The sequence below is a fragment of the Adiantum capillus-veneris genome, chromosome 9 (genome assembly GCF_014529385.1).
Source record: "Adiantum capillus-veneris isolate H3 chromosome 9, ASM1452938v2, whole genome shotgun sequence".
Lineage (NCBI taxonomy): Eukaryota > Viridiplantae > Streptophyta > Polypodiopsida > Polypodiales > Pteridaceae > Adiantum > Adiantum capillus-veneris.
The window spans coordinates 122,167,888-122,194,836 of NC_140939.1; positions in this window are offsets into that span (position 1 = coordinate 122,167,888).

Genomic DNA, 26,949 nt, shown 5'->3' on the forward strand with positions numbered 1-26,949 from the left:
AGCAGAGGACGATGCAATAGGGGATGGGCAAAAATGAAGGCTTGTGGATTTTATTTATTTATTTATTTTTGGTGGTGGTTGGGGGGGGGGGGGGGGGGGGAGAGGGAGGAGAGAGGGAGTATCTCACTAATAGGAGTAATTTGATTTTATCCAAGCCATCATGTTGCATAATGGGAAGGATGAAAAGAAACTCATAAACCAAGAGATTCTTCAAAATCTTTGTGCCATATCCTTAGTGCTCAGGAAGGGATCGTGGAATCTTTCCAAGAAACGAAGGACTTTTTTATAGTTGTATGAACTCAAAGGTTGTTGAGAACGTTAGGCCCCCGCCCTCTGCTCGTGCGATCCATAGCCTCCTTCCCCCATCGCCCTCTCCCTACCCACCGCCTCTACCCTCACCGTTGTTATCACTTACAACAAAGAGAAAGGCCTAGCTGCCCTAGAGAGAGAGAGAGAGAGAGAGAGAGAGAGAGAGAGGCCTCGCTCTACAAAATGCTCGCAGTAAAAATAGAGAGGGACGCCACGAGAGGGAGTTGCTCTCATGCGGTCACACACACACACACACACACACACACACACACACACACACACAGTATGAGGCATCTTCAAGGGAATCTCTTATTTTCCTTTTTTTATTGTGGTGCAGACATAATGTAAGGTATAAGGGAATCTCTTATTTTCCTTTTTTTATTGTGGTGCAGACATAATGTAAGGTATAATACTCAACTTAATTGATATGAACTTACCTGAGGGCAGGCTAACATATTTAAGAGAGATAATTAAATGTCAACAGAAAATACCATCTAAAATACATACAAATTGCTAAATGCTACGCAAAAATAAATCAAGATTAGAGAGATCTCAAGCTTGAATAATCATTTGTTGGCCCATCTTGGTTGCCTCTATGCTTGCAAATGTTGTCAAATCACACCACCTTGTTTATTGCAGAGATTCCATAATTAGTGAATGCAAACAGATCCAATTCTAAAGTTCATTTTCCATTTATTATAATTTCTCATGTGCATTAAATTTCACCTACATGTCCACTAAATCATTGGCGAGTATGATAATGTTTTAACAACCCTCGTATGATCAATTTGTTGTGGCTTTGTTGCAGGTACTCGTTACGTAGGTAGCAATGACCACATCCATTCAAAGACATCTATGCTTATTCACATTGCCCTTGTTAGGTATATCTTGCAATTAGTGCACTCCAAGGAACTATATTGACCTTGTCCCTGTACCTTTGCCACTACTCCACTTTGCCTACATATCCATCAAGGCATTGCCAAGAAATGGATCATTTTCCATTACACTCTATCAAATTTAGAAAATGTGATTCCATTTAGGAAATGCTCTTATGTTGGCAGGCCAAGAGGTATGCTTGGTGAGAAATCCTTGTTCGGACTTGCTCTAGACAATGCATTGCTTCTTGGGCCTACCCTTGGTTCACGTATACAATTGCATTCTACTCATGAAGCTCATCAAAAAAAAAAGAGCTTCCAAGCCCATTTTGCAATGTTGAGAGGTTCTTGGAATCCATAAACACCGCATATTTGTGTATAGTAGCAGAGTTTTTGTGTTAATGCATATTCATATTCACATATTTGTGTAGAGTTGAGTAGTATATGTTCTGATTCATATAATCAAATTTATCGATTAAAAAGTTTGTTATATTATTGTATAGACGACCCAATTACATGCATTGAGCACATTAACAAATGTGATTGTATTTGGGGAGATGCTCTTTTGTTGAATCCATCAAAAATGGTCCAAATCTTTGTTTGGCATACCTACCATAGTCGAAGATAAGATCACTCCGTATTCACTAAGAAACAGTTAAGTACTTCCTTATCAGCCCGTAATGAGCATATCCTAAATACATTCAAAGATCCCAAAGCTAGATGTGAAGAGTACAACATGTTTGGTGCACATTTGACCAGAATACTAGAGCACGTCATCTATTATCAAGCACCCTTGCCTGACAATCTCATTGTGAATTTCATGCCATGTAAATTTCTTGCATATTGCCACATTCACATTGACACCTTCTATAATGGAAATGGCCTATGAGCTTTGGGAATAGCAGCATTAGGAGAATTAAAAAAAGTATTTTTGTGAGACTAGTTTGAGAGCATAGAGGGTGAACTTAATTGATGGTAGCAACATACCATAGTACTTAATTAACTTGGCATGAACAATACTTTTGCAAGAGAGAGAGTTTAGAGAACTTGACAACAATTAAGGACCGGATTTATGTGGAGCCGGTCCTGTTACCATATACATGTGGTAGTGACGTGTGTGAACACACTAGGACCGCCGGGGCATTTTTTCTCTCTTTAGGAGGTTATTCCCCCGTGCATTGTATATACGCCCATCACTCTAGGGCTATCTATCTTTTCATTGCACACTAAGTAAGCTTCCTTCGTCTTCTCCAAGCTATGTGCGTTTCTCTGCAACCCTAATTCAACAATTGGTATCAGAGTAGGTTGCATCCTCCCGGGCTTAGTTGCCAGCTGCTCCAGCACACGCTTGCTCACTTTCTCCGATTTCAATGAGGTTTGGTGAGCGTTCGCAGGTCGATAAATATTTTGGGAGAGCTCGTAGAGATTAGTTTGCTCATATTTCTGATTCGGGCTCATTTCGGCCTCCGTTTCCACTACATGCAGGTCTGCACAGGCAATTTTGTCATTTTGTGCAAAATTTTTGTTAGTGCCGTTTTCTACATAACAGGTGCCTTACAGTCTTCTACAGTTTGTGCTATATAGCACGTGTTGTTCCCGCTTCGTTTCTCCTCTTTTTGGGTAATTTTCACATCAGGTGCAACATTTACCATGGCTGACAACAACACAGATGTGTTCAAGATGTTTGTTGTTGAGGACAGTTTGGATGGGGACAATTACCCTATGTGGGCTTATATGATGCAACATGTTTTTGTGTCAAAGGGCGTCTAGAATGTTGTGCAGGGCATTGATGTACGTCCCGATTTTGAGGATGTAGGCAATGTTGAGGATGTTGCAGGTCTTGCTGCAAGGATTGCTGCTATTAGAGTTGTTTTGCCTATGGTAGAACAATCTCGTTGGGATGTAAAGGATGCGCAGGCTCATGCATTGATTGCATTGTCTGTGAAGCGCACCATTGTTCCTCACATTCGTTCAACAAAATCTGCAAAACAGGCTTGGGATATTCTAGCAGGTCTTTATGCAAGCCGCAATGAGGCTAAAATTGCTTGCTGCATAAAGAGATGGAGTCGAAGATCATGCATGAGGAAGATGATATGGACACTTTTCTTGCCGGTGTCAAGGATATCAATGAGCAACTTATTTCTACAAGTGAAGTTATTTCAGACAGTTCCCTTGTGCAGACTGTTCTTGATGCCTTACCAGATTCTTACCAGACTTTTGCTAGTACTTGGAGACTTATGACCCAAGGAAATCCTGAAGTTGTCAAGTTTGATGCATTATGCACATTGCTATTGCAAGAGTCACTTTCCAGAAAAAATTGGACTAGACAACGTGCAGTTGAACAGGCTTTTATTGCTTCTCAAAGAAAGGGTGGTAATAGCAATGCAACCACTTCTTATGGTTCTGTTGTGCGAGTGGCAAAACTTCTGTTCCCAATGCTTGTGCTAGCAGCACTTCATCTGGCAATTCTCGTGATAAGGGCAAAAAGAAGATGCGTTGCCATTATTGTAAAGCTAATGATCACTTGATCAAGCAGTGTCCTAAGTTGAAGGCCAAAGAGGTTAAGAAGAAAGAGGTGGTTCCACTGCAAATGTTGGTTCCACTACAAATGCAGCCATTGTTGAGTCTTTTGTGAAAGGAGATTGTGATGCTGATGTTGATTCAGAATGGGCTTTTAGTGCAAAGTGCACTTACAATCCTGTTGTCCATGATGCATGCATGTCAGTTGCTGCAGATTCACATGTGTGGTATTTCGACAGTGGTGCTACAAAGCACATTACCTCACATCGTGAATTGTTCACATCTCTCGAGTTTGTCCCTCATGGGAATTCAATCACTTGTGCCAACAGTGCCTCTTATCCGGTTCAGAGAGTTGGAAAGATTGTGCTTACTGCTGCAAATGGCAGTTCTTTCACACTTGTTGATGCACTTTATGTACTTGGGATCAAGAAGAATCTTTTGTCTGTATATGCACTTGCTAGACTTGGACTTGTAGTCAAATTTGTGGATGACAGATGTACAGTTCATGATCTCAGTTTTGGTGATGAAATTGTTACATCTGGCTTTTGTGTTGTGGGCTGTATAAGCTCACTTTGTATGACAAGTGTGGAAAAAATTTTGCAAATGCAGTTGCAGATTCACGGGCTATTTCAGATGCAAAACTTTGGCATGCACATTTTGCAGAAGGCTGATATGGTTGCTTCTTTGCCACCTCTTGAAGCACCTGTCAAACATGTTTGTGAAGGCTGTATCTTGGGTAAGATGGCAGCGTTCAAAGTTTCCAAAGGATGGTTCTGTTAGGGCCACGTGTAGATTGCAGCTTGTGCATAGTGATGTTTGTGGGCCCATGCAAACTCCGTCCTTGGGCAATTACCTTTACTTCGTGACTTTCATTGATGATTACTCTAGGCATGCATGGGTATTTCTGCTAAAAGTGAAGTCCGAAGTTTTTATGTGCTTCAAACAATTTTTGGCTATGGTTGAAAATGTCTCAAAATGTACTATGGGCACCCTCCGTTCCGATCGAGGGGGGGAGTATATGTCTCATAAATTTGATGCATTTCTAGCTAATCGTGGGATAAAACACCAATGTACAATGCCTTATACACCTCAGCAAAATGGTGTTACCGAGAGGAAAAACAGGTCACTCACGAAAATGGCACGATGTATGGTCAAAAGTCAAGCTTTGCCGCATTCTTGTTGGCTTGAGGCCATCATGTGGTCCATATGAAGAATGGCATGATAGAAAGCCTTCTATTGAGCACATGCATGTTTTTGGCTGTTTGGCATATGCTTTGGTGCCGCAAACACGGCGCAGAAAATTGGATGATAAGGCTGTCAAATATATTTTTGCTGGTTATAGTCCTAAAAGCAAAGGTTACAAGTTGTATCATCCGCAAACAAAGCGTATTCTAGTTTTATGGGATGTAGTGTTTGTGGAAGAATCTATTCAGCCCTTGTTGTCTTGTACTAGAGACAATAATGTAAGCTCACAAGACATTTATGACACTTTGTTGCCTCTTTTCAATGGTGGAAGTTCGAATGTAAATTCCAATGAGGCAAATGTATTGTTGGGGTATAAAGCCCAATGTGGTCGCCCATGTAAGTGGGCGGGCCGCCAAGTATGTACACATATTCTTTTGTAAAAACCTAATAAGAACTCACTATGCTCTACACATTACAGTAGAGCGAGTTCACCATATCGTCATGCTCTTCTTCTCGCACTCTCTCTCGCGTCGCACTTCCGCTCGTACTCCTTCAACTTGTATCAGAGCTCAGATCGAGGCTCGGGGCAGCACTGCAGGAAGCTAGAGTCACCAGCTCAGATTGGAGTGAAATTCGACAGGCGAAGACACGGCCCCAAATCCTGTGGGCGAAACTCGAAGGGATCGGTGTTCTTAGAATTCCATTCTGAGGTCATCTCGGCCACCGTTCGGCTTCGACAAAGGTCTGCGCAGGCCATTTTCGACTACGTGGTCTCGACGGGTGCAGATCCGACTCTGCAAATTTGGGTTTTTTTCGGCCTACGACTGCAGGTGCTGAGGATATCGACACTCCCAGAGTGTTGATTTGTGGCTGTCTACACATCGAAGGACGGCTCACAGTTCTTGGAGGCGTGTCACATACGACACGGGCGCATCTACACACAGACTGTAGGCGACATCCACTAGTTCATCAGGTAGCTTGTGTTTGCTGCTTGATATTCCAGATTTCATCTTGACATTGCAGGTACTTCCACATGGGATGTATTGTCAGAGATGATGTATGTCTGTTGAGGGTTTGCTGGCTGTGAGTCACGCAGCAAACAACCGCCGCAACGGTTACAGCATACAGTGGGAAATTTGTGGATGTATGACTTTGTGGGAAGTCTATGTACTATCAGATTTACTGCAGCCTTTGTTGAGGGTCGAGTGAGGTTTTATTGAGCTGGGGGATTCTCGAATGTTGAGATCCTTTCGGTGATACAGGTCTTGGAGCGATCCCTCGAGCACCCTTAGATAGGCAGCTAGGATGTATTGACTGTGAGTTAGACAGTTGGGATTTCATCTTTGCTTTACTGCCGTTGAGGCATTATCGCAGTCTATGCTTACAGGACAGTGACAAGACAGTGAGAGACAGTACAGGTGCAGGACAAGTTTACCCGCAGTTTACAGTGTTAGAGAGACAGTGTTTTTTGAGCTGTTTTTGGTCTGTTTTTTGAGTACACCAGAGCCATTTTACAAAGGAGACTCTGCCGAAATTTATGCAGAATCTGAAGCTTTCTTGGTTCATTTGACAGGTTGATATTGGTTCAGAGGTCAGTTTACAGGGGAAACTCTGCCGAATTTTTCCCAGGAAAGTAAAGTACTGTGAAGCGTAGCTATGGCTGGATCACAGAACACTGCTCTTTACAATATCAAGAAGTTGGATGGAACCAATTTCCCATTGTGGAAGAAGCAGATTTGGCACGTGTTGGTACAAAAGAAGCAGATAAAACCTATAAAGCTCAAGGGGATAAAACCAGAAGATATGGACGAAGATGAATGGAGCGAAATGGATGAATTGGCACTTTCTACCATTATGCTGACTTTGGCAGAAAGCGTTTACTTCAATGTAGCAGACGAGATGTCGGCTTATCAAGCATGGTTAAAGCTGAGTGATCTTTATGAGAAGCAGAGTGCAACCTCACAGGTATACTGGCTTAAGAAGCTTGTTGACTTGAAGATGAAAGAAGGGACACCTATGTCCAATCATTTGAATTAATTCAACACAATCTACAGTCAGTTGTCAGCTCAAGGTGTCAAGTTTGATGAACCTGTTAGAGCTATGTTCCTTTTGATCACATTGCCGGAAAGTTGGGACACTTTTCGCACAGCTTTGAGTAATTCAGCACCTCCAGATGGTTTGAACATAGCAGGTGTAGAAGGAAGTCTGCTTACTGAAGAAACCAATAGAAAGACAATGGACAAAGGCAAAGGAACAGCCTTAGTTGTCAGGGGAAGGACCAAAGAAAAGTACAAAGGTGGAAAGAGGAATCAGTCTCGTAGCAAGTCCCGCAGTGCTAAAGGCAAGAGTGACATAGAATGCTACCATTGTGGCAAGAAGGGTCACATGAAAAGAGACTGCAGAGAATGGAAAGCAGAAAAAGGAAAAGAGAAAGCTGAAGACCATGGTGAGAAGAACAAGTCCTCAGTGAAGATTCAAGAAATAAATGTGACAAACACTGTTGCAAAGGATGACAGTCTAGTGTCAGGAGACATCTACTTCTTGAAAAATACAATGGACTCAGCTCTTCTTACAGCATCTGATGGAAATGCACTGAGTGACTGGATTATAGACTCAGGGGCATCACTTCATGTGTCTCCAAACAAGGAGTGGTTTACTTCTTATGTGACCACTAAAGATCATGTTCGGCTAGGCAATGGGCAGACATGTGAGATCTTAGGTGTTGGAGATGTTCAATTGAAGTTTCAGAATGGCTCTTCTTTCACGCTGAAGAATGTGAGACATGTTCCCGCAATTACAAAGAGCTTGATCAGCACAGGTTTACTTGATGATGCTGGCTACGTCACCACTTTTGGACAGAACATGTGGAAGATATCCAAGGGTTCTATGACAGTAGCACATGGAGTAAAGTCTGGAGGACTTTACATGATTTATGTATCAAATGTCTCTAAAAATGTAATCAATGTAACCGAGCAGCCGAACATTTCTTTGTGGCATAGCCGGTTAGGACATATGTCCAAGAAGGGAATGGAAATCTTGTCTCGTTTTGGTTATTTGCCTGGCTTTTCATTAAATGATTTTGAATTCTGTGAACATTGTCTGTATGGTAAGCAAACACAGCAGCCACATAAGCATAGAAGCAGTAGAAGAGATACACAGTTGGCACTTGTTCATAGTGATTTGTGTGGACCTATGCCTAACCTATCTCTAGGGGGAGCTTCTTACTTTATGACATTTATAGATGATTACTCGAGGAAAGTATGGGTTTACTTTCTCAAGCACAAGGATGAAGCGTTTAGTGTTTTCAAAACGTTTGTGACACTTGTGGAGAATCAGAGTGGCAAGAAGCTTAAATGCTTACGCACTGACAATGGTGGAGAGTATGTTTCAAAGGCCTTTCAGGACTTTTGTGAGTCAAAAGGTATAAAACGTGAACTTACTGCTCCTTACAATCCTCCTCAAAATGGTGTTGCTGAGAGGATGAATAGGACCATACAAGAGAAGGTCAGAAGTATGTTGTCTAATGCACAACTACCAAATGGGTTTTGGGCTGAAGCTGTATCAACAGCTATTCATCTTGTAAATAGATCTCCTAGCAAGGTTTTGCAGAAGGATTCAGTGCCAGAGATGGTATGGTCAGGCAAAATGCCCTCATACAAGCATCTCAGAGTCTTTGGCTGTGAGGCATATACTCACGTTCCAAAGGAATTTAGGAACAAACTTGAGCCAAAGAGTAGAAAGTGCATCTTTCTAGGCTATGGTAATTCTGGTGAGATGGGGTACACACTTTGGGATCCCGAATCCAAAAAGGTTGTCCGCATCAATGATGTTCACTTTAATGAATCCAAATATCATTCTAAACCAGAGAGGGTTGAGGAGATTAGAAGAGTTGTCTTCCAAGAAGATGGACCTGCACGTGCAAGACAAAATGTCAGGGCTCAAGAGGAGCAAGGACAGGATAGAGTGGAACCACAGGTTGTGGCTGAGCCTGAGCCTGAGCCACCTATTGTGCGTAGATCTGGACGTGTCACGCGACCTCCTGATAGGTTTGTTCCATCTATGAACTATGTCATGTTGACTGATTGCAATGAGCCTTCATGTTACAAGGAAGCAGTGCAAATGAAGGACTCCGGGAATTGGCAATTGGCCATGCAGTCAGAGATGACAGCTCTGCATAAAAACAAGACATGGAAGCTAGTTAAATTACCATAGGGCAAAAAGGCTCTACCCTGTAAATGGGTTTACAGGTATAAGATCACCGCTCATGATAGTCAGCCAGAGTACAAAGCAAGGCTTGTTGCCAAGGGCTTTAAGCAAGAACAAGGCATTGACTTTGATGAAGTCTTCTCTCCGGTGGTCAAGATGACTACATTGAGATGCTTTCTTGCATTGGTTGCCATATTAGATTTGGTGTTGCACCAAATGGATGTCAAGACAGCATTCTTGCATGGTGATTTAGATGTGGAAATTTACATGCAGCAGCCAGAAGGGTTTGTTGAGAAAGGCAAGGAAGATTGGGTATGCCAGTTGTTAAAGAGTCTTTATGGCTTAAAACAATCACCGAGGGCATGGTACCATAAATTCCACAAGTTTATGCTTTCTCAAGGCTACAAACGTAGTGAGTTCGATCACTGTCTATATACAAAGAAGGCTAAGGATGGTAGTTGGCTGATCCTTATTTTGTATGTGGATGACATGTTGATTGTTGGCAAGCACTTGGAAGAAATTTCAGCTTTGAAGTCAAAGATGGCAAAATCGTTTGACATGAAAGACATGGGTGAGGCAAGTCATATACTTGGTATGCGCATTGAGAGAGACAGATCAAAGAAGTTGATTTGGTTATCTCAAACAGAGTATATTGACAAGGTTTTGCAACGTTTCAATATGGAGAAGGGAAAGGCACTGAGTGTTCCATTGCCACCATATGTGAAACTTAGCAAACAAGATTGTCCTGTGTCTGAGGAAGAACATGCTGAAATGGATAAGATTCCATATGCGTCTGCAGTGGGTAGTTTGATGTATGCAATGATTGCTACTCGCCCAGACATTGCATTTGCAGTGGGAGTAGTAAGTCGATACATGTCAAACCCAGGCAAGAAACATTGGGAGGCAGTGAAAGGAATATTGAGATACCTGAAAGCTACAAAGAGTATGTGTATATGCTATGGGAGTCAGGAGCTAAGCGTAAAGGGTTTTACAGACTCAGATTATGCAGGTGACTTAGACAACCGAAGGTCTACGTCAGGGTATGTCTTTACATTGGCTGGTGGAGCAGTATCATGGCGTTCTAGATTACAAGATTGTGTTACTCAGTCTACTACAGAGGCTGAATATGTTGCAGCATCAGAGGCATGCAAAGAATCAATTTGCCTTAATCGACTAGTAACAGATTTGGGAATCAAAGAAGAGATGCCTGTGTTATATTGTGATAGTCAAAGTGCTATACAATTGGCTCGCAATCCAGTTTATCACTCAAAGACAAAGCATGTGGATGTGAAGTATCATTTCATCAGGGAAATGCTCAAGGATAAGCAACTTCAGCTTGTCAAAGTTCACACCACAGAAAATCCTGTTGATCTACTTACAAAAGGACTTCCCTCAGAGAGCTTTGCGCATTTTCGCAAGCAGTTAGGTGTAGGGTAGTATATCACTTCTCTACATCTCTTGTATATTAGCTTGTATAGTACCTTCTCTCACACTTAAAGTACCACATTGGACTTTAAGTGGGAGGTTGTTGGGGTATAAAGCCCAATGTGGTCGCCCAGGTAAGTGGGCGGGCCGCCAGGTATGTACACATATTCTTTTGTAAAAACCTAATAAGAACTCACTATGCTCTACACATTACAGTAGAACGAGTCCGCCAGGTATGTACACATATTCTTTTGTAAAAACCTAATAAGAACTCACTATGCTCTACACATTACAGTAGAGCGAGTTCACCATATCGTCGTGCTCTTCTTCTCGCACTCTCTCTCGCGTCGCACTTCCGCTCGTACTCCTTCATGTACAGCCTTGGAGGGTTTCTGAAAATGTTACAGATCAGCCTATTACTGATGCAGATGTATATGATGTACTTGATGAGGAAAGGGTTGAAAATGAGCAGGCTAGAGGTATGGCATGGTGCATACATTGCGTGACAGTAAATTGGATGCACCTTTGTCTAATCGTACTCGTTCAGGCTCTCGCCATGCATCTTATGCATCAGATTGTTATGCTTTGGATGTGTCTAGCTTACATGATGTTGAGGAACCTCTGTCTTTTGATGAAGCACAAAATTCAAAAAATTGGTGTCGGCTGCCATGCAATCAAAATATGATGCACTTATAGAAAATGACACATGGACTTTATGTGATTTGCCTCTTGGAAAAAAGGCCATTGGTACGAAGTGGGTTTACAAGTTGAAACGCAAGCCGGATGGTGAGATCGATTGCCATTAGGCTTGACTTGTTGCAAAGGGTTATGCACAACAAAAAGGCATAGATCATGAAGAGACTTTTGCTCCCACTTGTCGTATGACTATTGTGTGTTTTCTATGTGCATTGGCAGCTCATTTTGGTTGGGATGTACATCAATCAGACAATGTTACTGCTTTCTTGAATGGTGACATATTTGAGGAAGTTTATGTAACGTAGCCTCACGGTTTTGTCAAGAAAGGACAAGAGGACAAAGTGTGAAGATGTAAGAAGGCTTTATATGTGTTGAAGCAATCTCTTCGTGCTTGGTATGAGAAAGTTGAAACTCATTTGGTCAAACAAGGCTTTCGTAATAGTCCAACAGAAAGCACATTGTATGTAAACCGTGAGGGTGATGTACTTCTCATTGTGGTTCTTTATGTAGATGATTTGCTGATCACTAGACCAAATGAGAGACATATTGCTGAATTTAAGGCTGATTTGGATGCTACTTTCAAGATAAAAGATTTGGGGTTGTTGCATCATTACTTGGGCATATAGTTTAAGTAGTGTGATGGTGGTATTTCATTGTGTCAGAAACGTTACATAGAGACATTGCTATGTAAATTTGGACTTGAGGATTCAAAACCTATTGCCACTCCCATGGAAACAGGTTTGAAATTGAGTCTTCATGATGCTGGTGATCCTGCTGATGTCACTCTTTACCAAAGTGTTGTTGGATGCCTCATTTATGTATGCAACACGAGGCCGGATATTCAGTTTGCAGTCTCACAAGTTAACAGATTTATGCATAGCATAGGGCCTAAGCATTGGCAAGCTGTCAAGAGTACTTTTCACTACCTTAGGAGCACTTTACATGTTGGCTTGTTTTATCCCAAGGGGGGATAATTGCCGCCAAACTTACATGCTTTTTCAGATTCAGATTGGGCTGGTTGTTTTGATACGTGAGTGTCTACAAGTGGTTTTTGTTTCATGCTTGGCAATTCATGTATATCATGGTTGAGCAAGAAGAAACCTATTGTGGCCACTTCGAGTTGTGAGGCTGAGTACATGGCAGTCTTCACAGCTACGATTGAGTGTGTATGGCTCAGACGCCTTATGGTTGATTTGGGTGTTGGACAAGACACTGCCAACACTATCTACACTGACAGCTAGAGCACATTGGCAGTTGCAAGGAACCCAGTTTTTCATGCTCGCACAAAGCACATTGAGGTGCATTACCACTATGTCAGGGAGAGGCTCTCAACAGGAGAGATCAACTTGGCTTATGTGCCAACACAGGACAACCTTGCAGATCTTTTCACAAATGCATTGTCTTGTGAGAAGCTCGAAGCTTTTCGCAAAGCTTTGGGCTTACTCCCCTTTGTGTACTGATCATGTCCTCAGGGCATGACACTTCTCTTTACTCATGTGCCAACTCTCGTTCAGTGCATCTCTCCAGGGGGGATTTGTTACCATATACATGTGGTAGTGATGTGTGTGAACACACTAGGACCGCCGGGGCATTTTTTCCCTCTTTAGGAGGTTTTCCCCCCCTGTGCATTGTATATATGCACATCACTCTAGGGCTATCTATCTTTCCATTGCACACTAAGTAATACTCTCTCTATTGTGTGCCTTGAGCTTCCTTTGTCTTCTCCAAGCTGTGTGCGTTTCTATGCAACCCTAATTCCAACAAGTCCCCCCTCCAATAGGCATTTGTATTATATGTTCTCCCATCAAGAGATACTTGGTACAATACAATCTTTGTGTTCCTTGTGACCTAGGTGATGCAATGGAAAGCTTCATGCATCACGAGCATAACATAGACTTTGTAAAAAGCATTAACTATCCCAAGCCTCAATCCCAAGGCCTCAAACACCTTCAAAGGTGGAGAGAGCTAGCGGGGAATGAGGGTAGAGAAGAGGAAGAAGAAACATTCATAGGAAAAAGAAATAGTTCCTCACTTATCTTCACTCTTCTTGCTAGAAAACATAATAGCATAGTAATGAAGATGGAGAAAATGGAAAGCTTAAGCATTGAAGCATGGCTCTTGGTTGGATTTGCATTTTATAGCCAAGAGTGTTGATGTAGGCTCTCAACTTGCCTACTAGCTTGGAGAAGGAGATGGAGCTCTTGCTCTTGCACTTTGAACTTAACACAATGAGTGTGTGAGTGTGTGTGGGAGAGTATATCCTGCAAGCAGGCCCCCTCCTTGCTTGGGTCGACCCCCTCTTCTAGCTCTTGATGAAAGCTCATTGGCCTTTCCAAGCCTAGCCAATCACAAGCTGGGTGCATATCAAGAAACAAGGGTAGCCTTGGGGCAAGTGTCCCCCTTTCCTCTTTGAGAGAGAGGACTTGATAAATGCAAAAAAATTTAATTAAATTAACTAAATTATCATTGGACCTCTCTAGGGATCGATCAATAGGCTTTGGACACTCCTTGAGGGAAACCTAGCTAGGGGCTTGACATGTGTCCTACTTGCCTCTTGAGCAAGGGGTGCCCTTTGGGGGGGAGAGAGTATGGTGGTTGTCTTGACAGAGTGTACGTGTGAGGAATGCATGCAAGAGAGGGAAGAAGAGAATTGGGGAAGGGGATGGAGCATAGACAGGGAGTTGGGTTAGTGAGAGAGAGAGAGAGAGAGAGAGAGAGAGAGAGAGAGAGAGAGAGAGTCAACTCTCTCACTTTCTCTCCCTATATTGATTAGGAAAGAAAGAGTAAGGGTGGTTTCCCACGGCCACCTAGCCTACATCCCAATAACCTCCCACTTGAAGGTCATGGTAGCCAATAGTGGCATCAATATAGTTAGTCTATACAAAGTTGATGAAGCATCTCTCAAACTTCATCCTACACCCATAAGTTCTATGCAATGTGTAAATCGCTCCAAGGCTAGGCTCTTCGTAGTGTGAACCTTGACAAGCTCGATGCGCTTGCCAACCAATGCATCTTGTATGACATGGTATCTGACCTGTATGTGTTTCGACTTTGAGTGAAACACCGGATTCTTTGCCAAAGCAATGGCACTTCTGACTATCACAATGCAGTACTGGAACATCATGAATGCCCATATCTCCCACTAGACGAGCTAACCATATTGCTTCCTTGCTTGCGTCAAATGTAGCAACATATTCCGCCTTAGTGGTAGATGAAGACGTGTAGTCTTGGAGACATGATCTCCAAGAGATAGCTGCTCTAACAAGCATGAACACATAACCAGATGTGGATCTTCTACGATCCACGCAACCCGTATAATCCACATCCGTGTAACCTACAATAGATGCATCACTGTTTCTGAAGCGTAAACTGTGCGTTGTATCCTTTAAGTATCTGAGAGAGAGAGAGAGAGAGAGAGAGAGAGAGAGAGAGAGAGAGAGAGAGAGAGAGAGAGTAAACTCTCTCACTTTCTCTCCCTATATTGATTAGGAAAGAAAGAGTAAGGGTGGTTTCCCACGGCCACCTGGCCTACATCCCAATAACCTCCCACTTGAAGGTCATGGTAGCCAATAGTGGCATCAATATAGTTAGTCTATACAAAGTTGATGAAGCATCTCTCAAACTTCATCCTACACCCATAAGTTCTATGCAATGTGTAAATCGCTCCAAGGCTAGGCTCTTCGTAGTGTGAACCTTGACAAGCTCGATGCGCTTGCCAGCCAATGCATCTCGTACGACATGGTATCTGACCTGTATGTGTTTCGACTTTGAGTGAAACACCGAATTCTTTGCCAAAGCAATGGCACTTCTGACTATCACAATGCAGTACTGGAACATCATGAATGCCCATATCTCCCACTAGACGAGCTAACCATATTGCTTCCTTGCTTGCGTCAAATGTAGCAACATATTCCGCCTTAGTGGTAGATGAAGACGTGTAGTCTTGGAGACATGATCTCCAAGAGATAGCTGCTCCAACAAGCATGAACACATAGCCATATGTGGATCTTCTATGATCCACGCAACCCGTATAATCCACATCCGTGTAACCTACAATAGATGCATCACTGTTTTCGAAGCGTAAATTGTGCGTTGTACCCTTTAAGTATCTGAGAGAGAGAGAGAGAGAGAGAGAGAGAGAGAGAGAGAGAGTCAACTCTCTCACTTTCTCTCCCTATATTGATTAGGAAAGAAAGAGTAAGGGTGGTTTCCCACGGCCACCTAGCCTACATCCCAATAACCTCCCACTTGAAGGTCATGGTAGCCAATAGTGGCATCAATATAGTTAGTCTATACAAATTTGATGAAGCATCTCTCAAACTTCATCCTACACCCATAAGTTCTATGCAATGTGTAAATCGCTCCAAGGCTAGGCTCTTCGTAGTGTGAACCTTGACAAGCTCGATGCGCTTGCCAGCCAATGCATCTCGTATGACATGGTATCTGAATTGTATGTGTTTCGACTTTGAGTGAAACACCGGATTCTTTGCCAAAGCAATGGCACTTCTAACTATCACAATGCAGTACTGGAACATCATGAATGCCCATATCTCCCACTAGACGAGCTAACCATATTGCTTCCTTGCTTGCGTCAAATGTAGCAACATATTCCGCCTTAGTGGTAGATGAAGACGTGCAGTCTTGGAGACATGATCTCCAAGAGATAGCTGCTCCAACAAGCATGAACACATAGCCATATGTGGATCTTCTACGATCCACGCAACCCGTATAATCCACATCCGTGTAACCTACAATAGATGCATCACTGTTTCCGAAGCGTAAACTGTGCGTTGTATCCTTTAAGTATCTGAGGATTTTCTTCACTACTTCCCAATGCTTCTTGCCAGGGTTTGCCATGTACCTACTAACCACTCCCACTGCATGTGCAATGTCTGGTCTTGTGGCTACCATAGCGTACATCAAACTGCCAATGAATATGACACTTTCACCATTTCCTCTTTCTCAACAACTATCTTGGGAGAATCTTCCGTGCTAAGTTTGGAGTATTCTTGCATTGGGGTACTCAGTGACTTCCCCCTGCATACTAAAATGTTGCAAGACTTTGTGGATTTACTTTTCTTGAGATAATTCAAGAATTCCACGTTTCTTGTCTCTCTTGATGCGCATACCAAGAAAGTGATTGAAATGAAACTAAGTGCTTAGCATCTTTTTCAACTGATTGATCTCATCAATTGATTTGCTTGCGATAAGCATGTCATCTACATATGATTAAAGAGCCATCGTTCAACCTCTTTGTGTATAAGCAGTGATCCTCTTGACTTCTTATGTGACTGTGAGACTGCATGAATTTGTTGAATTTTTGATACCACTGCCTTGAACCTTGCTTGAGGCCATAGAGTGCCTTTTTAAGTCTACAAACCAATTCTGTCCTCGTTGGATTTTGGGTTTCACATACGATACCCTTTGGTTGTTTCATATAGACACCATCATCTAGATCCTCGTGAAGAAATGTTGTGTTCACGTCCATTTGGACAAGTTCCATGTCTAGGATAGCAACCAAGCCAAGCATAGTGCGAAGTGTAGTCATCTTGACTACTGGAGAGAAAATCTCATCGAAATCCACCTTTGGCAACTAGACGAGCCGTACCTAGGCTCAGGATCTTCCATTGTAAACTTCTTCTTGTATACCCACTTGCAAGGTAAAACATTTTTTCCTTTTGGTAATTCAACCAAATCCGTGTCTCGTTGGCTACAATCAAATTGTATTATGATTGCATAGCCTACTTCCACTTAACGCTATCGTCCATTTGTATAACTTCTTTGTAGCAGGTTGGCTCCTCACTGTCAATGACCAAAATGTGGTGTATACCCGGCTCAAACCGCTCGGGTGCATGTGATACTCTTACAGAGCGTCTCAATGCCTGACTGCTGGACTCTGCTCTCTTTGAAGCAATAGTAGTATCTTGCACTTGTATAACTTCTTTGTAGCAGGTTGGCTCCTCACTGTCAATGACCAAAATGTAGTGTATACCCGGCTCAAACCGCTCGGGTGCATGTGATACTCTTACAGAGCGTCTCAATGCCTGACTGCTGGACTCTGCTCTCTTTGAAGCAATAGTAGTATCTTGCACTTGAGAATTAGGTTCAACACTACTAAACTGGGTTGGTTCGGAGGCTACATCCTCAAAACAAACGCGTCTGTACTCAACTTCTTTAATGGGCTTCTTGTGCATTTTTGATTCATTGAAAATCACGTGTGAGCTATGAATGACTTTGCAGGATTCTGGGTGCCAGAGACGATAGCCCATCTCTCCATTTGCACCATAGCCTATAAAAATGCATTTGTGTGACCTAGGATCTAACTTGAAATGAAGTTCTTTGGGCACATGTGCATATGCCTCACATCCAAATACACGTAAATACTCATAGCTTGGCGTTTTCCCAGTCCATAATTCCTCTGGAATTTTGAAATTCAAAGGAGAACTAGGTGACCCATTGATGGTGTACATTGCTGTCAGAACAGCTTCCCTCCAAAACTGTGGAGTATTGCCATAGAAATTATAGAGGTAACTCGCTCTTGAATCGTGTGGTTCATTCTTTCAGCTATCCCATTTTTGGTGGGTGTGTATGGAGCTGTAAATTGCCGACAAATGCCTCTTTGATTGCAAAATTCCTTGAACTCCGTGGAGACGTATTCTCCACCATTGTCCGTTCGAAAAGCTTTGAGATTTTTTCTTGATTGGTTCTCAGCCATGGCAAGGAATTTCGGGAACGTAGAAAAGGCCTCTTGCTTACGCTTAAAGAGATACACCCACACCTTTTAGGTAGAATCATCTATGAACGAAAGTAGTTTGCCCCTCTTAGAGTTTTATGTGGCATTGGACCACATCATTGTACACTAAGTCTAGGGGTTTGCTTAGTTTCTTGTTCAATGGTGAAGATGTCAACCTAGTATGTTTTCGGTATAGACAATGCTCACACAATGGAAAGTTCGTGTAATCTAACACAGGTAAGTAGCCAAAACGCTGAAAGTGTTTTCATTTCCTTTTGGCTAGTATTCCCCAGCCGGCTATGCGACAACTCAGTAGATGGAAGCTCGGCAACATAGATAGAGTGTTCGTCGACACTCAAAACAAACATAGAGTACATGGTCCATTTTATGATCTTTCATCATGACAAGGTTGTTCTTCCGGATCATCCAAGAACGATTATAAAAAACTATAGTGTAGCCTAGATCATCCAATTTACCTATAGAAAGCAAGCTCTTTGTAAGCTTGGGCACATGTCTGACATTCTCCACCACAAAAGTAGTGTCATTATGCATCTGAAGTTTCACATCACCAATGCCAATAATGTCAAGCTCATAGGAATCACCAAGCTTGACTATGCCATGCATGGATGCATAAGAGGAAAACCACTTGCTGTGCAGTGTGACATGAAAACTTGCACCAAAATCAAGAATCCAATTCTATGCATAACCCTCGTCTTGTGCAACCAAAGCATCTAGAGTAAGATCTGAAGTGAAAATGAGAACATATGAGGATCTTCTGTCACCTGTGCATGAATCTCTATCGGCATAATGTTCATCACTAGAGGAGGAGCATCCTCTACTGTAGTGGTAGGTATGGGAGACTCAACCACATTGAGCCCCTCAATCTTTATCGTACTTTTGCCTTTGCCAGAAGTATCTTTTTGCACGTCTTTTTGATCTCTAGGAAACTGTGACAATCCTTTTTGTAATGGCCCTTCTCATAACGATAGTAACACTCGACATTTCTGGCACTACGGTCTCTACTTGAGTTCCTGTGTCTGCTAGGACTACAAGGATTTTGCTCTCTACTTTCGCTTTTGTATTTATTCTTGTCAGTCTCTTGCCTTCGTTGAAGTGCCAGTTATATATGCATCTTCATGACTAGCACAGTTGAGAGATTTACGTCAAATTTCTTTAGTGAGCAATGCATTTGTGATGTCATTGAACAACAACTTGCCATTTAGAGTTGAATTACTAATAGCTATGCAAAAGATGTCCCATGAAGTGGGTAGAGGGCATAACAAGAATATAGACTTGAGTTCGTTGTCAAACTCCTTAAAGCCCTGAGATGTCAACTGACTGAACAAGGATTTGAACTCATTTAAGTGACCAGAAACTGTGCTACCTTCTTTCATGTTGAGCTTTATAAGCTTTTTCATGAGAAAAACTTTGTTGGATGCACTTTTTATCTCCCATGCTGAACATAAGCTATTGTTGAGCCAACAGAGGATCACACCCACATTTTTGTTCACACTCATCATTTTTGTAACCATTGATTGTAATAAATGTCTTTCCGACATTGATTTTGAATTGAGCCATTCATTAAGTAACGGGACTCAATTGAGTTTCCAGCTTGTAATTCCGAAGTAATTTCACTTGCTGATGTAATTAGTTAGAGATGTTCTCACCTCCAAAGCTGAGGTATATAAGCCAAAGTTTTTGTAACCTAAGGAGATTCAGATTATTAATCAAAAGTGAGTTTTTGAGCGCCGTAACTGTGTCTGAGAGAGAGTGAGTGAGAGAGAGAGTCTTATCTACTTGCTACGCGAGCTACGGAGCCGCCATTGGAGAAGCGACACCGCCATTGTGTTAGCAACGGCGAGAGCTACGCACTGATACCAAGAGTGCGCGCTATCGGCTTCTATGTGTGGTAAGTTCCTACGAGCTTCGGTGTGAGTTTTCTTCCAACTCGTGTGTCGGAATAGAGCGTGCAACATATCTATAGAACCACAACGAGTAGAGCTACACATTAGTACCATCGGGGTCAAGTTTCGGTCACCTGTATTTTTCGGCCTTTCTTCATACGCGTTTACCGCACGGAGTGATTATAGGTTGATTTTGCAGTTCAAGTCTTTAGGGTGTTGTTCTTACCTAATGTATAGACTTCCTCTTGAGTTTGAGATCGATTCAATGATTCTAGATCCTGTTTCGTATAGCATTCGTTCACAGTACAGATTTCAGTCACTTGTGTATTTTAGAACTTAGATTTGATTTCCTTAGTAGTGATTGTCATTAGAAGGTCGAGTAGGTGATTTGACACCCACCTAGTTGTTTCCATGCGCCTGCGGGTCAAGCTTCGTCCTCGTCTGACAAATTCTGTTGTTGGTTGAGTTCTCGCTATTTAGCTTCCGCTAGCGGCGTAACCGCCTTAACATTTGGCGCCGCTGTCGGGGACGAGAGCCCTAAGTAGGTGACCTTAGACTAATCCTACGAGGTGAGTCGTATAAACTACTTTGTATACTTTAGTTAGAAAAGATCTAGGAGTGGTGGACTCCGAAGATCTCGAGAGATACTAGGAAGTGGGGTATTCCTGGGTCTTCCGTGTTGACAGTATTTCTAGTTTAGCTTAGATTTGTTTGTTGTTTTGTTGGTGTGGAGTAGTTGTTGATAGAAGAAGAATTTGCTAGTCCGTGAGTGGCAGTGGATCTCTTTAAAATCACAATTACCAAACCCATTTTATGATTAGGAATAGCTTAGGTAGGACTTCATTTGATCCTGATCTAGAGCTAATAATCATTGGAGTATTTGCTTGATATGGTTGATTGCATGTTAGATCACTAAACTGTCGAGTTAGTAGTGAAACTTGCAATAAACAAAAGTCAGAGAAATTTTCTGTGTATCTGTGAGTTGCTGAGCACTAGAGAAAGCTTTAGGAAGGATTCTGTGCCAAAAAACTGGAAATCTGCAACTTTAGACATCATACGCGTATGATGTCTAAATGACCAAACAGAGACCAAAACAGAAATTTTGACTTTACGAGAGTGTTCAAAAGGGGGGTTATACCCTAATTTCAACTTAAAACAAGAGCATTAACACTCAAAGAAACCCAAAAAGACAAGTCGGAGTCCAAGAAACGCAAAGAATAGGAAATTTTGGATTCAGATCTTGTTTTTACATTCAAACCTGACAAAAACACTTGAAACTCAATTATAAACATTGGAGAAGGCTTAAAACCAAGAATAGTCAAAATCTGGGACAAAAGACATCATACGCGTATAATGTCTTTTGGCACATCCACTGCTTATTTTTGATATCTGACCTGACACGATTGTTACAAGCACTGTAGGAAGCATAAATATCAAGTTTTGACCCAAATTGATGAAAAAGACATCATACGCGTATGATGTCTTTGACCTAATTTTGGACATATTTTGATACTTTGCCAAGATCCATTGTAATAGCTGTCTAGAGGTTATATTTCAAGTTTCATCCCATTTGGATCACAATTGACCCAAAAAACAAGTCAAAAGCGGAAAATTTCCAAGAAAAGCCTAAATTAGCCATAACTTGCTCAAACAGAGTTCAAACTGAATTTTGTGAGTGGAAAAAGCATAAGGGGGCTACTGAGAGTGAGCATAACCGAAATAGTCTAAATCTGTGAAAAAAGACATCATACGCGTATAATGTCTTTTTCAGCATAACTGCAACAAAATTCTCACTTGATGAAACAGAAGTTGTCCAACTGACAAGATTAAACAATTGACCAAGTATCAATCAGTTTGGATCAATTCTGACCACAAAAACTTGGGGAAAACAAATTGCCGAGACGGAAAAGTTAAAGTCCTTTAGGGGAATTGATGAATTTGAGATCGGGCAGGAACCTCCAGAATAACCAACCAAAACAAGGGGAACCAGCAAGTGTCATATCAACCGAGGGAAGTGTAAACCAAAGTTGGGTGCAACCATTAGAGCCGATCTTTGAAGAAAGTGTCTCTGATACTTCTTCGGAGAGATCTTACAAGATTTTCACCGAACACTTGGAACACTTGAACCTGAACAACAGAGAAAATATGGCAGCAGGATCATCAAACCCTTCCGCCACAATGAAGCTATTGTTCATAAAATACCAGTACGACAATGAGCAAGGTGCCAAGATCTACAAAGATGGAATGGACCGCTATTGTGTAAAGATAGAGGAGAGACCTAGTGAGTTCAAGGACTTAGTGCCTGTGAGCTATAGCGGAGATAGATATCTAGATGACGAGGGTACCATGTACTTGGTAGTCCTAAACCCTAACATTGTGGACAAGTGGGAATTGATGGGCACCAAAGCCAAAGTAGATGAAGAACTTGAGGAGAAAGCACCAATAATGAACTTCCCTGATGCGAGGTTAAGAAGAGAGAATGAAACTACAAGGATCAACACTGATAACATCTATGTGGGGCTATACAAATATAATAATGGGGAGCAGGATCTCTATTATAGATGTGAAGAACCCTACACTGGAGAGTTGACAAACCGAAAAAGACTTTATGTCTTTACCTACACAGAGGGATCGCAAGTGAAAATTGCCGCTTACGACAAGTATGGCAGGCAATACTCAACAATGGGCAAGAAAGAATTAGAAGGATATACATACTTTGGGGGACCACTACATCAGTATTATGTTACTTCTAGCTCACAAAGTCCAGCACCAACAAATGGAGGGCAAAACCCAATGACGACAGGAGGACAAAGAACTCAAGCTGCTGACTCTTTCAGTCAACCTCAGTACTCGAAGCCCGGACCAATGGGATCATTACATTCCAGAGAGTCAATGGATACGAATCGAGGTAGTGCAGTTCCAATCCCCACGTATACCACTCCAGGTCCAAGGTTCGAAGTGGAACCATCACATTTACCTCCTAGTAGTAGATTCAGGGCAGGGGAACCGACAAGGGTAACCCATGAGATCCACGATGCTAGAGAAAGCTTTAGCCGGGACACAGGAGCAATGAGATTGGTAGCAGACCATAGACGTATGAGACCATCTCAAGTAGCGAAGTGTATGCCAAAGAAGTATGGTGGTTCAGGAGATCCGTATGCACATGTGTCACTCTTTAAGCAAGTCTTAAGAGCTGAGCAGATAACAGATTTCCATACACAATACGAGGGATTTGGTCTTACTCTAGAAGGTACGGCATTGACATGGTTTCAACCACTGAACATAGGGGGATTCCATGACATTGACCATTTGCTAAGAGAGTTTGCTGAGGAATTCTCAAAATGAGGGATTAAGCACAATACGGTCTCACAAATATATGCTTTTAAACAGAGAGAACACGAAAAAGTGAAGGAAGCTTCACTTCGCTTCAAACAATACATTGAGAGATGTCCAGTACGTGAACGACCACAAGATGACAGACTATCTGTTCTCTTTATTGAGGGACTGAGGAACGACACTCTCAAGAAGGACTTGCACTTGAAAGCTTGTACAAGTTTCGAGCAAGTAACAAGAGAAGCATTGTACTTAGTGGATAACTGTACGGTTTATGGAGAGGTGTCAGCGGATACAGATTTTGCATCCAGTAGCTCCTCCTCCGTAGCGAGCGAGACTACCACTAAAAAGAATGTTCAAACAACAACCATGCCAAATGTAGAGCAAATGATAGAAGATGCTCTAAAAAGGATGGCACCATACCAAAAACCATTGCCAAAAACACTGAAATGGTGTGCTATTGAACAAAAATGGACAAACCATCCAACAGAGGAGTGCTATTACAACAAAGGGTATGTAAGGGAGCGTCAGTATGCACCTCCTGCTCAATTAGCACCACCTCAAGTACATCCAGTACCTCGATACCCAACGGGAAATGTACCAGGACCTATGGGGATAGAAAGACCGCAACCGGTATTGGGACAACAACCACCTTTACCAGGAGCAAGACCAGTAGGCATTAGATATGCACCAACCTTAGAGAATCAGGAAGAACAAGCCCTAGTGCCTGTTCAAGCCTATTATGAAGAATCTGGTGCACACATGTCTCCAACTGTGTATTACCCACCAGAAGAACCCAAACAACCAGAACCATGGGGCATGATTGGGAATGTTGGAATACCAACAATTACAAATGCTTCTGATGAAGAGAGATACAATTTGGACGCAAGAACATTGATGTTCATAGCTCATGGAGGGTTAACAGGACAAAGACCATCCTATCCACAAAGGACGAATCAAATGGGACCAAGACCAGCACTAGGACCCTGTTACAAGTGTGGAGGTGACCATCTGATGAATGTTTGTCCACATACGGAAATCATTAGAATTAACGCTTATTGCACTGAGTGTGGGGTTACTCACTTCATTGGGGATTGTTCAAAGAATCCAAACAAAGTGCAAAAGACGACATTGAATATGCTAGAAACTATTCCTACCAGCAGTGGGTCTGAAAATGAAACTCTAATACCAACGCAAGTTGTTACTAGAGCTCAAGCTAAGAAAACCACTAGAGAACCTGAGAATGGAAAGTTAGCGACTGAAATGGTTAGTCCAGGACCGCGGAGTCAGAAAAACACATGGAAAGCTAGAAAAGCACACATGAAGTTGAGAAAAGAACGTGAAGATGCTATTCTAGCTGAGGAACTAAAGCAAACGAAAGATAGATTAGAAAAACTTGAGAGTCAAAACGGGAAACGAGAGATGAGCCCGGAAAGAACGAAACAAAAGAGTATCAAAGAAACAACGAGCTTAAGCTCAGGGGGATCAGTGCTAGTCGACAAAGTACTCGAACCATTGGACGCACTGATGAGAGCTTACGAAGCTAGGTTAAAGAACAACCAAACACAAGAACAGAGGTGGATGACATACCCAAACACGGAATTGGAAAAGCAGAGACTTGAAATGTGCTAGAGAATGATCGAGACTGCACAAGCCTTATTAGAACCACCAAAAGAAACAATGAATTGTGGAACGGAAAACCCAATTCAGCAAGAGACTATCGTTTCACGGGTAGCTGAAAAGACTCCCAGTGCACAAAAGCCTGAAAATACACACAAGGATGACCGCATAGTGTTGAACACAACCGATCAGGAGATAGAGAGTTTTCATCCAATCATACAGAGGTCTTACGGAAGAGATGAGGATTACAATGAATTTTGGAAACAAGTGAGAGAGGCAAACTTTGCAAACGAGCTAAGTTGCCAAGCTAATCAGACAAATTGGAAAAAGGACATCAGGAATCCTCCCATAGTGGAATTTGAGGCAGGATCTCAAGTGGACTTGGATCTGCAATCTTACTGGGGAGATGGGGGCTCTGTTAGAACAATGGAGAGCAAACCTCATTCACTGAATACCTTACCTTCATACTTAGGAGAGTATAAAGCAAAATCTGAGATTAGAGCACTTCCCTCACGAAGAATTTCATCAGAAAAAGTCATGGACTCGCAAGGATTGATAGAGATCTTGTCAACACCAGTGACATGCACTATCACTCTAGCTGAGCTTTTGAGGCTAAGACCACATATGTGGACCACTGTAGGAAAATGCTTGGAGAAATTCGGGATAAAAGACCCAACATCGAGACTGAAAGAGGGTATACAAGAGCTGAGTAAACCACAAAAGAACGCTAAGCCTGTACCCTTAAACAAGGTCGGAGAGTATTGCGAAGGTGAAGAGGGGAATACAACCTTACCAGTTGAATTCCAAGGAGTAAACACGATGGCAATACTAGACAGCGGAGCTGGGGTAGCCATTGCTACAAAAGAAATCTCGAAAAAATGGGGGAAACCAGCAATAACGAAGACTAGGTTGAAACTCCAATTAGCAGATGGACACATGGAGAAACCTATGGGGTTATTAGAGAAAGTTGTAGTGACTTCTTGCGGCATTGAATACGAACATACTTTTGCTATTGTCGATTTTGGCAAGGAGAATAACTATGATATCATATTGGGAAGACCATTCATGAGACAGTTGAAAATGGTCCAGGATTGGGGCTACGATCACATATACCTAAGAAATATGGAAACCACTACACGTGTGAACCTGAAAGACCATAGCTACAAAGATGTGAACCGAACACCGGTGGAGGAGTTTGATTCTGCTACTTTGGCGGGATCCGAATTTCCAGCTTGGTTAGGTAAACCCAAGGAGTTATGGATGTGTGGAGCTTCGAAATGTGGAAGTCTGAAACGAGAAGAATATGTTTTAGAAAGGGCTATCGAAGACGAAACTTATATAGGAGAACCCTTTCTAGAGGACACACTTGAACCATTAGAATGGACACACATTCTAGCAACCCTAGATGTTTGTGCAATTCCGGATGGTCCCACAATGAAATTTTGCGACAAGGACGGGTACGACATGGTTCCGTACTTCATGTTGAGAACTATATTCGAAAAAGAAACTGAAAAGAACGATACACTGGAAAAGGAAGATGAAGAGGAGGTGTTTCACGACATTCCCGATCATCCTGAGTGGGGAAATGAAGCAGACAACGAGTCAATGGACAATTCAAGCGGAAACGAAGAAACTATAACGGATGTCCGATTTTATGATTTTCCGAACCAAACTAAACAACGCCAGAAACGCTATAGAGCAAAGAGAAAAACAAAGGGGGTTAGAACCAATCCGATGCTTAGAATAAGAGGAAAAAATCAATTCCTAATGCTAGTAAAGGCGGAAGATTGTGTTAAGGACAAGATTTCTGGAAGAATGAGAGGCAATGATCAAAAGAGCTTACGAAAAGACAAAAGAGGCTCAAGAAATCAAGTTCAAAGGAATGGAACGAAAACAGAAACAGAAAAATCAGAAAAGAACAAGCGCAACAGAGAACACACGGAGTCCAAGTTAGAACGTAGAAACAAGTACAGAGAGCTCAAGAAAACTCTGAAAGAAGTTTGGACGACAGAAATTGAGAGTGGAGAGGACGAAAATGCCAAAATCAACGAAAACATGGATGTTCCCTCTCACTATAGGAAATTCACAATAGAGGATAGGAAGGTGGTATTAACCCCACCTATTCGAGAGAGAAAGGAGAACG